The sequence below is a fragment of the Micrasema longulum genome, unplaced genomic scaffold (assembly GCF_059751315.1).
Source record: "Micrasema longulum isolate JH-2025_06_02 unplaced genomic scaffold, ASM5975131v1 h1tg000513l, whole genome shotgun sequence".
Lineage (NCBI taxonomy): Eukaryota > Metazoa > Arthropoda > Insecta > Trichoptera > Brachycentridae > Micrasema > Micrasema longulum.
This window is the reverse complement of record NW_028277710.1, coordinates 143,587-155,744: the sequence shown is the minus strand read 5'-3', so window position 1 is coordinate 155,744 and position 12,158 is coordinate 143,587. Positions and strand designations below refer to the sequence as shown.

At 31.6% G+C, this 12,158-nt stretch overlaps 1 protein-coding gene across 6 annotated transcripts in view; it reads left to right on the top strand.

The window, feature by feature from the left end:
• The window catches only part of LOC148280905 (tensin-2-like), a 194,312-nt gene that overhangs the window by 152,563 nt on the left and 29,591 nt on the right, over positions 1-12,158 (top strand). The window lies entirely within an intron of this gene.

Here is a 12,158-nt window from a genome sequence, read left to right as displayed (position 1 = left end):
CAGACTGGCAGGTGGAATAAATAGTTATTTCTTGTCACGCGAATATATATACTATATATGTATCTATACTCGCATGTATTCACTTAAGTTTAATAAAATAAAGCGATCGTTCAAACAATTGGAAAAAATCTATAATAAATTATAAAAAATAAGGTTGTTGATAAAAATTAAATGAAAATAAATAACAACAAACAGTAGAGGATGAGTGAAGGAAAGTAGGAGCGTTAAATTGCATTTGATTTGAGTTTTTTTTGTTTTTTAATACAATGAAATGCCTTGTCTTTCTGGGAAAATAATTTAATATATTAAGGCATTTTGAATCTTGTGTTGTTCATTGTTTAGTGTTCTTTTAAACACATTTTGTATTTCTTATTTCATTACTATTTATTAATCAATCTATAAGGGTTAATTAACTAAACCTGTAGATTGGTTTAAAATAAAAGTATGTTTTAGGACGCAAAATTCTTAAGTTTCCAACCACCTAATATTTACATTTTTATTTCATTCGCGTCGAAACTCTTATAGGTGTGTTTATTTAGTTTTTTTTTTCAGATTCAATACTTTTATAGTAATGAATACGAAGTAATGCAATAAAACAGTGAAGATTCTAGACAATCCGTGTTATGTAAATAAGTTAGTGCATAAAAAAAATAATTTATTAGTGGTATTATTTGTATTGTTTGAAGTTTAAACTTAACACATCCCTGGGGTTTAAGTTGAGTGTCGAAATATTCGAGCATTAGTTAAATAATATTCTGAAGGTTAGTGCTGTAAATATAAATTTTATAAATAAAATATTTTTTAATCGGGTTGTGGTCCCGTGGCTAGTGTTGCGGACTCTCGGATCAGGTCCAGGGTTTGAGCTCCACTCTACCCCAACTTGATTTTCATTTTCTAATAGTGAGTTATTTACAACTCGTTGAAAATGGCCGCCAAAATTGAAATATTTGGGAAAAATCGTTTTGTCAGTACATACAAGACGGTCGGTACCAGAGGCGAATCGTCAAAGTAAGCGATTATGCACAGCTTACCATTATATTTGACTTTTAATAATAATAATTTATATTAACCATGTTTATTGGTAAAATAAATAAAGTAATTGGTATTTATTATAAATCACCGTTTATATCTTTCTATAAAAAATATCTATGAAGTGCGCCCAGCCCATTCTTACTAAACGATGAAACTAGCCGATTACCTCAGCTTATTCTTCCATACAAAAAAGTACACTGTATTTTTCGTCTTTAACCCAAGTCGGCTTTTTTAGTACTAAAACAAACTTGCAGATTACAAATATTTTTAGAAGATTCTCTATTTGGAAACTAGTATTTCGAACATTATTTCCGAAGGACTATTTTTCTTTGATGGGATACCGTTGACATATTATGTATCACATAGGACAGGTGGCGTTTGCAGTGGCCGTTTTAGGCATTATTAATTTTAAAAGAAATCGGCCAGTGCTCAAGTCTCGACAGTACTGTCGATGACAGATCACAATGAAAATATCTGTGAAATGTCATTGTGGTATTTGTTAATAAACTTTTGTACACGTATTGTATTAAAATATTGTAGAATAAAGCTACGTTTATTGCGTGGTTAATAATAATTGTTGTTTGAGTTGATTTTCACAGAACCACAAAAAAAATTGTCATTTATAATTACATTACTTACATGTCATGTAAGTACTTATATGTAGTACAAATTAATGAACATTTTTAATAGATTACCTATAAAATAAATCACGGCTCGCCACTGGTCGGTACATACATACGGTAATATACGAACGCAAATATTTATTTAAAAATCGTTTTGTCCGTGCATACTCGTATTTAAAAGATTTTGATTTCAGGACTATTTTCATGATCATGATATTGATTTAGTGTTTATTTTGTAGAACTCCATATTAAAACTTATAATTTACGAAATCAAACACTGATTTGAGTCTACTAAACATATTTACTATTATCAAAGTTCATTTGTGAGAAAAGTTCAATAAATTATTATTATTTTGTTAATGGCTATGAGAAACTATTTTTATTGCCTTATGAATGTAATTTTAAGAGCTTGAAAGTATGTTATATGGAAAAAAAACTAATGATGCGGATTTGTAAATCCATAGAATAATAAATAAATAATATACTTCCTTGAACTTTGCTCTTTAATTTTGGTAAATGGTGAAATACATAATTTTACTTAAATATTTTGGAATAAAAATAACGAACGAATATTTTAGGACTAATTAATAATTGATATTTTATTTTATTTATTTCGAATACAAATAGATGTACAGGTTATCATGCTGATACTTAGAGACTTATAAATAAAACAGAAAACATGGTAGGGCCAGCCATCCAATTATATGTACTTAATTTTAATAAAATAAAGGGATGCTTTAAACAAAATAAAAAATATATTATATGTAATTAAAACAATGTTTATTTGAAAAATAATATGTACATAAATGAATGTACAAAAAGCCGTCTATAACTATCATCTCAAGTGGGATTCAGCACAATATTTGTACAGATTACAGATTCAACCAGGTTTCTATAGTATGAGCAATGGCTGTTCTTGCGATTTAGCAGTCTCTTGCGTTATTTTACCATTTCAATAATTAAATCAAGAATAAGTTAATATCACTGTTTTGTACAAATTACTCATTAGAATCTTATAATTTAAAAAAAAAAGAATTTTTACTGTAGTTTGATAAGAACTAAGGAAATCTTATGCTAAGTAAAAAAAAACATTTTCTCAGTCATTTCTGACACAAAATGTACTTAATAGTTTTATATATTATATATAACTCAGATATAATTTTTTTTTAAAGGAAAAATAAATATTAGCGCTCTTATAATTTATCCAAAATTTTCAATTTTGGTGGCCATTTTAAACGAGTTGTAAATAACTCACTATAGAAAGTGGAAATCAAGTTGGGGTAGGGTTGGGCTTGAACCTCAGACCTCTGATCGATGAGTCCGTAACGCTAGCCACGGGACCACAACCCGACTCTTTATTTTCACATTTTGTTGTCCTGTCAGAAATTTTATTATACAGAGTGTTCATTAAACCCTGTCACATCCGAAACCACGATGACCAGCATGACCAAGAAGACATATTGGCACATTAAAATATTTTTTTAGAACAAATAAAATTTGAAAAATAGCAAATGGTTGCTTACTTCTGCAGGGAAGAAACGAGGAGGGGAAAGGGGGAGTATGATACTGCGCCAAGCTCCCCTCACTTCTCCCCTGCTAACTATTATTTTTTTTTTAATATTTCATTTTTTTAAATTTTCTTTGTTCTAAATATTTTTTTAAATATGCTAATATGTCTTCTTGCCCATGCTGATCATCGTGGTTTCGGATGTGACAGGGTTTAAAGAACACCCTGTATATTGTGTACAGTGTTAGGTTTAGTTTTTTTTGTAATAACACTGTAATTATATCAATATAGCACTGTGTGTACAACAATAAACTTAAATAAAAAAAATATAGGGCTTATGACCTGTCATTGGCTGATTTAAGTGGTTACTTTACACTCAATTCTTCCATTCTTCCATCTTCAAATAACATTAATTTTCGCGTAAAACTACACATATATTTTATGCTTCGGGCGCTTCATAAATGAAAGGTGGACAGAGAGGAATTTTCCTTTTTTAATAAATAAATTCACCGTGCCATTTACGTTTCGTTCTTTTACCGCTGTTTGGGTACATTATAAATGTCCAGCTTCCTAGTATGGGTCTTTTTCCACTCTCATGTCACATTTCACAACCAGTTATTCGCCCAACCACACACCGTACCAATATCAGCGGCCATAACCAAGATAGGAATACTGACACAACTTTACTGTGCTTCTATATTATACGTATACAAATATACATACAGTAATGTACTGTGGCGACGAATAACGAATGTCTTGAACAGGTAGAAGAATTTGTGTATCTGGGAAGTATGTTTTCAAGATATGGAAGAGTAGAAAAGGATATTGAAAGGAGAGTGAATGCGGGCAACAAAATAAACTACTAAGCACAGTAATTGCTAAAAAAATATGTCAATCGAAGCCAAACTGGCAGTGCACAATTAAGTTTTAGTCTCAACACTTGCGTATGGAAGTGAAACATGGAACTGGCAGAGGAAGGCCAGATGAAAATGAAATCCGAGTAAACGCGGTTGAAATGCGATTTCTTTGAAGAATGTGTGGGAAATCAATGTATGACAGGGTTACGAATGATGAAATCTGGCGAGAGTGTAAATCTGAGTCAAGTATAATAGATAAGATTAAGAAAGGGTCTCTGAGATGGTTTGGTCACGTTGAACAAATGGACGACGAAAGAATGGTAAAACAAGTATATATGGCGAAAATGAACAATATCGTGAGACGAGGACGACCAAGGAAGACGTGGCATGATCAGATAAACCAAAATCTTAAGTCTGGTCATGTCAAAAGCAGACAGAACCAAAGGGCATGTATGACAAGATGTACGAATGTGGAAGAAGCTAGGAATATATGCCAGGATAGACGTGTGTGGCGGTCCATTCTCTCTGCCTACCCCTAAGGCGAAATGGCGTGATGGTAGTAAGAGTAGTAATGTACTGTGTGAAACCTACTTTAATCGAAATATTATGTTATTTGCAAATCTTGGGCCATTAAAATTATTGATTTATTTTATTTATTTATTGATTGTTGTTTCTTACCCAACCTATTAGAATTATTCCAACGTATCATTACTTATTTTAAAACCAAGAAACTTTTTTTAAATATTTTATTTTTGTAAATTTTATTTGTTTTAAAAAAATATTTTAATGTGCCAATATGTCTTCTTGCTCATACTGATCATCGTGGTTTCGGATGTGACAGGGTTTAAAGAACACCCTAAAAAATTATAATAGATTTTTAAATGATTCAATGGAATTGCATAATATTTAGATCACTATCCTCAATAAATTTTCTGATTCCTTACTTTCAATGTCTGTCAACAAAATCGTAATTCTCTTTTCCAATGCTGTTAATTTATCAGATTTCCAAACACACGGCATCAGGTTATAGGTCAGAATAAAAATCTAGACGTATCTAAATATTATCTGATTATTGTAATAAATATTATTGGTTTATTTATAGTAGATGTCGATGATCGCTTAACTTTGTAATTGGTCAATAAAGGCCATGGGCGTAGTTCGCTATAATAATGCAATATAATATAAAGTGGGATCGTAAAATCCATGGGCGGAACGTGGGGGGCTACAGTATACTTAATATCACATAACACGGCTACAGTGACATTCGCTCTTGAACTAGTCACCAATGTCACTACCAATTTGCACTTCTCACAAGAACTTTATTCATTTATTGCCACTCTGCGGTCAATTTCGACCACTTAATGAATAAGTAACTTTATTTAGGTTATCATAAACACTGCTCGAATTTTTGGGATGACATAATTTTAATTTATTTATCCCATCGTTAACAAATAATGCTCAACGTTCCCCTTCAAAGACTGAAGTCATCACAGAACTAACTATCGCTTTCGATTTTTGAAGATGAATATATTCTGCATCTCTCAAAACTTACAGTTGAAATACGGATGTTCAAGCATAGGCAGAATAATGAATGTTACAGTGTGTAAAGTTGCCACTTAAAAACCAGCCAGTTACAGGTCATAATTATTGTTACTCCCTCTACTGAACGCGAACAAAAGACGGTGTCTAAAATGTTAACTTTCGTCCACTTGACATTCCATTTTGAAGGCTTGTAATCAAATGAAATAATATATGTAACGTAAAAGCATATACAATATTTTGTAGAACAGACAATTTTCTTTCGAATGACGTATAACTTTTACCATTTTGTTTTACTTTTGGTGTTTATTTTTCTATTTGGAAACCACCATTTCTAATTTTTACTATTTTTTTTCAAAAACTTATCGCTATGCGCCGCCCGAAAATTGAAAATTTTATTTTATTTACGAAAGTAACATTGATATTTTATAAATAGATTTTATTGGAAGTGAATCTGTTTTTTATACCTTCTGTAATTTCATATATTCAAAAACTATTACTTACGATATTTAAATATTATAATTACCACAGATTTGTAAACTCTTGATGCTGCATAATATAATTGATTGGTTGTAATAATTAGAGAAAAAATCCTCTTGATACTCGAAAATAAACACTCCTTACCTTTTATCTTGTACCGGTGCTTGATTAATTTGATTACTTAGATTATGATTGGCAAATTAAAGACGCAATTATCCACTTTCAAATGTCATACCATTTACAGAACCAGAAGAGAGAATAGTTTTTTTTCTATCAATGATCGTAATAGTTAAAAAAGAAACCATCGGAAAGGTATTTTTTAATCGCACTCCATTGAGATATAATTATTTACGAGTACTTAGTTGATACTCGGTACTTGGACCTATTTCTTAATATTTTTTTAAAGAGTGCTACATATGTTTACAAAACTTGTCCCAAACTATCTCATTACTTATATTTTTAATGATCGTGTTTACCGAAAACTTAGTTTTTTTGTGAGGTAAAATTATGTTCTTTAAGCGGCAAAAGTCACCAAGGTCATTTAGTTAGAAAAAAGTTGCGTAAATCAAACATCTTTGTTGTTAGTACAAAACAGTCGTGTGATTTTCAATAAAATCTCAACCATCATAAAAATCACCGAGGGCGGATATAATTTATTGACAGTTGAAACAGATTTTTATATTTTTTTAAGTATGACGACTTTCTTCTATTTGTCTGTGTCTAAACACAGACAATATCTAAATATTTGTATAAAAAAACAAAAAACAAAAAAGATGTTAAAAAATAGTTATTTGTATAAAACATGTTTTTAACCACTAAATTTAATAACAATTTGTAATATTTCCTTCCTACCACTAACATTTTTAGGGCTGCATTATCCAGATTACAAACAAGTAAAAGTGTTCTTCTTCTTCTTCAGCCTTCTATCCTTCACTACTGGCTTCTTCCATATCCTTCAATTTCTTTCGGTCGGTTGCTGCTTGCAGCCAATTATTACCATCCACAGCAGCTATGTCGTCGGACCATATTTTTTAGGGTCTGAAGCCTCTCTTCTTCTCCTAGGGTCTCCATCTTAAAATCTTAGGGGTCCATCTTGTGGAGTCTTGTTTCGCAACATGTCCCGCCCATTGCCACTCCAGTCTTGCTACGCGATCCATGATATCCGCTATTCTGGTTCTGTTCCTAATTTCCTCATTTTTTGTTCTGTCTCTTAGGCTTATACCAAGCATGGATCTTTCCATGGATCGCTGTGTGCATTTGAGCTTTTCTATATTTCTTTTTGTAAGAGCCATGGTCTCTAATGCATATGTAGTCACTGGTAGTATACATGATTCATATGTTTTTTTTTTCAGACAAATCAGAATCTCTTTATTTTCTAGTATGTGTCTAAGTTTTCCAAAAGCTGCCCAACTCATTCCAATTCCAAGCAAAAATCACTAAACCAAAATTTAGCCTTTTTGCCCCATTATAAACCTTCCAGATATATGAAAATGTATCTAAAAGTACAAATTATCAATGGAATGTATTAAAAACATACGAAGGAATAGTTTTGTGCACATAAACCTTTTTCCTTGGTCCGCAAACTTCCAAATTGCGATTTCTCAAAATGGTGTTAGCTAAATATAATATTTCATGTTTATTAGATAAGTTGTTACAGTTAACACAATAATATAAATAAATATTTACTTTTCAATCTAAGAGTTTCGACATTAGAAACTATTTAAAAATACCTATATTTATCCTACATTTTTTATACTGGTAAAAATGTGTGAAAAGATGCCTCAATTTCTAAATACTGAAAAGAGCTTGATTTAATTTAAAGGGAAGTGATTTATTTCAATACTCATAGGTACCCTCTCATTACTACTACCATCACGCAATTTCTTCGTAGGGGTAGGCAGAGAGGATGGACAATTCATACATCTTGTCATACATGTTCTATGGTTGTGTCTGCTTTTGACATGACCAGACTTGAGATATTAGATTATCTGATCGTGCCACGTCTTTCTTGGTTGTCCTCGTCCTACGTTACCATTAATTCTCGCCACACACATATATCTGTTTTATCATTATTATTTCAGCGATTTTTTCTTGATTTTATTAATTATACCTGACCTAGGCTAGTACTCTCGACTGATTTCATCGTTTACACACACTTTCATAAACGTTTAAAATTATGTAAATTATTGTTTATAATAAACCTGTACGAGTACATATTATATATTTTTAATATGTCAATAAGCCAATTCTAACTAACTAACTAACTAACCATCACGCCATTTCCCCAGAGGGGTAGGCAGAGAGGATAGAACGCCACACCACTCTTTCCTGGCACACTTCCTTTGCTTCCTTCACATTCATACATCTTCTCATGCACGCACGTCGATTATTCCGACTTTTCACATGACCACTTTCAAGAATTTGTTGTACTTGATCATGCCATGTCTTTCTCGGCCTTCCTCGACTTCTACAACCAGACACATTTGCATCATAAATCTTTTTAGCCGTTCTTTCATCATTCATTCGCTCCACATGACCGAACCATCGCAAAAGACCTTTCTTAATTTTGTCGATAATGCTTAACTCAGCCTTGCATTCTGCTCTAATTTCGACATTAGGGCACCTATCATACATTGTTTTTCCGCACATTCGCCTGAGGGATCGCATTTCAACAGCATTCAGTCTACTTTCGTCCCTTTTTTTCCAACTCCATGCTTCGCTTCCATACATTAGGGTTGGTACCAGAACTCAATTATGAACTGCTAATTTAGCCTCTTGCGATAGACACTTATTTGCTACGACAGACTTTAAGGCACCATTAACTCTGTTACCGGCACTAACCCTCCTTTCAATATCCGAACCTTAGATATACAAATTCTTCGACCTGTTTCAAACTATCTCCATTTACTACAATCTTCAAGAAATAAAATCTTTGATCCTTCGAGATCCTGTGGTGAGGTCGATATTTCCTTGGATGTAATGAATAATTATTGCACAGATGCCTTTTATTTATTTTCCTTATACGTGTTCTAATAAATACATTCAATAATTCAATACGATTTCTTATTAACTTTAGTCACTAATCAAATTATGAGCTAATTTAAAATGGCGTACACGCATTTAAGACCATATGTAGCAATAATAAGTGACGTCGGATGTTTTCCATTATTTTAAAAACTTATTTACATTTATTCTATGTTCAATTCAACGATTTAGTCATGATGAGGAAGTGAGGTCGTACTTTTTTTAGAAATACTGTACTATAAATTTAATAAGCTAAAACTTTACTTTGATTCTTAAAGATTGTTGAATTCCCGCTTCCATTTTATTTATTTATTTGACACTTTATATACATATACAATATATATATATATATATATATATATTGCCTTAAGGCAATTTCTTCCTACCTACCAAAACCGTTCAGTTTGAGAAAATTATAAATACATGGATATATTGAATCTTACAATTTTATACAAAAATTGTACCTGATCGTGCCACCCTAAATGCTTATGAATGATAAAACCTAAGTTTTTGACTGAAGTCACGAATGGAATTTCTGTACCCTCTATTTTGAAAAGAGAAAGTGTGGAAAAATTCACTTTTTAATACATTTGTTTACTACCAACAAGTACAATTTGGGTTTTGTTGGATTTATGAGAAGTCCATGTTTTTTGTCCATTAAGAGATATGCATTTTACTCGTAACGTCACATTTATCTCCTAGTTGTTTTACGAAATCTATGAATTTTTAGCCGCAGTAAACTCGGCGAATTGTTTCGTAAATTGTGGCAACACAGTAAAGTGAAATAAAAGATTTTGAAAAAAATTTCGTACATTTTAGCGAAGTTTGTTATTTGTATTTAAGGAAGGATCTTATATTAAGCTACTTGGTACATTATTTGTATAAATATAATGTTTTTTAGTTCACAAACTTGCCGAACGAATAAAACTGGTTTATTTTTTGACCGAAGCAAAACTTTAAAAGTCAAAGAAAGGTTTAAAGAATGACATTGGTTTAGGTTAGAGATGCTTTGTTTTATTTACTCAGTGAATAAAAACAAGAGTTTATTTGATAGTTAAAAAGACTTGTAATGATGGGTCCGAAAACCCAAACTTTGACTCACAATATCTAATACAATATACTTTATTGTTTTTTTTTTTAATGTCAAGTTTTAATTTATCACACTTTTACATATTAACTCAAAAATTTGAGTTTACTTTTCAAGTTACTTTACAGTAAAAAAAACTTGTAATCGTGGGTTCAAAAATCCGAACTTTGATACAAAACTTACACGCTTAATATCTACTATACTGTTTTTTATTTTTTTTTTTTCACGGTTTCACATATTAACCAGACCGAGTATGAACCGTTTTTACACAACACGTTCTATTTCTTTATTATTTACAAAACATTATTTGGTAATTACTAAGCAAACATTCATGTTGCATCTGCGGATGTATGGTTTTACTTCAAACAAATAAGGACATTTTAACAGGGTTTTTTAAAACGGTATTTCTTTGATAGATGATTGAAAAAAAATTGTATAGTTATCTACCACATATGTGGTTGGCAGAATGGACGAAGTTATGCAGAAAACAGACAGCCATAGAAAAGTGAAACTGAAATAACAGCACTGGAGTTAAAAAAGTGAAAAATCAAATCGTCGTAACAGTTAGAATGTTTTTTACTTTAATAAATTATATTTGATGCATACGTTCATTTTCTTTATTATACGAAAAATAATTTCATTATGTCATTGACCATTTTTGATGATTTTTATAGTCTGACTGACCGCACAACCTAAGATGTGCATTTTGCAGTAAACAGCCAGTCCTAGTAAAACTCTGATGGACGTTGAGTCATTATGTATTGAACATGTTATTTTATTATATATATTGCGGTACTTAATTGTAAATAATCACTTCATTCATTTGTTCCAATCGTTTTTTCAATAGTTTAATTATGTGTTAAAGGAGTTTTGATGATTTTTCAAAGTCTGGCTGACCCTTAGAGTATATACATCTCTATATACTCTAATGGCTGACTACACTCCTGAAATATGCATTTTGCAGAAAACAGCCAGATCTATTAATTTTGAATGATACCTCATTCAAACTTCGAATGTATGAAATGAAATTATGTATCAAAACATATTTTTTGATTACATGTATTTTTTAATTAATTAATTTATTAATTCAAAGTACCTGCATATGCATCCTCTTTTAAAATTAAAGAGGATTACATATGCATATTTATACATTATATTTACATTATACATACATTCTCTTAACTAAATAATTAAGAGAATCAGATTTCCGGGGGCATTAATCTTCAAAGTAAGATTTTCCAAGTTCTGTTGGTAGTTTCTGCAAGTTGAGAAATGGCGTTTTTGTGACCACCACTATTTTCAGATGGTATTTTACTGATTTTTGTATGAAAGCGGCCTGGCAGAAAAAAAATATAATATTAATATTCATTTTTACACTTTTAACATTTCAAACAAAACAAACAAACAAACCATCATGCCGTTTCTCCGTAGGGGTAGGCAGAGATAATAGAACGCAATATCACTTTATCTTGGCATACATACCTCGCTTCCTCTACATTCATACATCTTCTCATGCACGCACTCCGATTATTCCTACTTTTGACATGTCCATCTTCAAGTATTTGATGGACTTGATCGTCCCATGTATTTCTCGGTCTTCCTCGTTTTCTGCATCCATCAACATTCGCATCGTAGATCCTTTAAGCCGTTCTTTCGCTGTCCATTCGCTCTACATGTCTAAACCAACGCAGCACCCCCTTCTTGATTCTGTCGATAATGCATGTCTCAGCCTTACACGCTTCACGGATCTCGACATTTGTGCACCTATCATACATCGTTTTACCACACATTCGCCTGAGAGATCGCATTTCGGCAGCATTTAACCTACTTTCATCATAATTTTTCTAATTCTATACTTCGCTCCCATACATTAGAGTTGGCACTAGAACTCCGTTGTGAACTGCTAGTTTTGCCTCCTGCGATAAACATTTGTTTGCCAAAGTATATTTCAGAGCGCCGTTCACCCAATTTTCGATTTTCTTATTTTTTACTAAAGCTAAAATCCCACC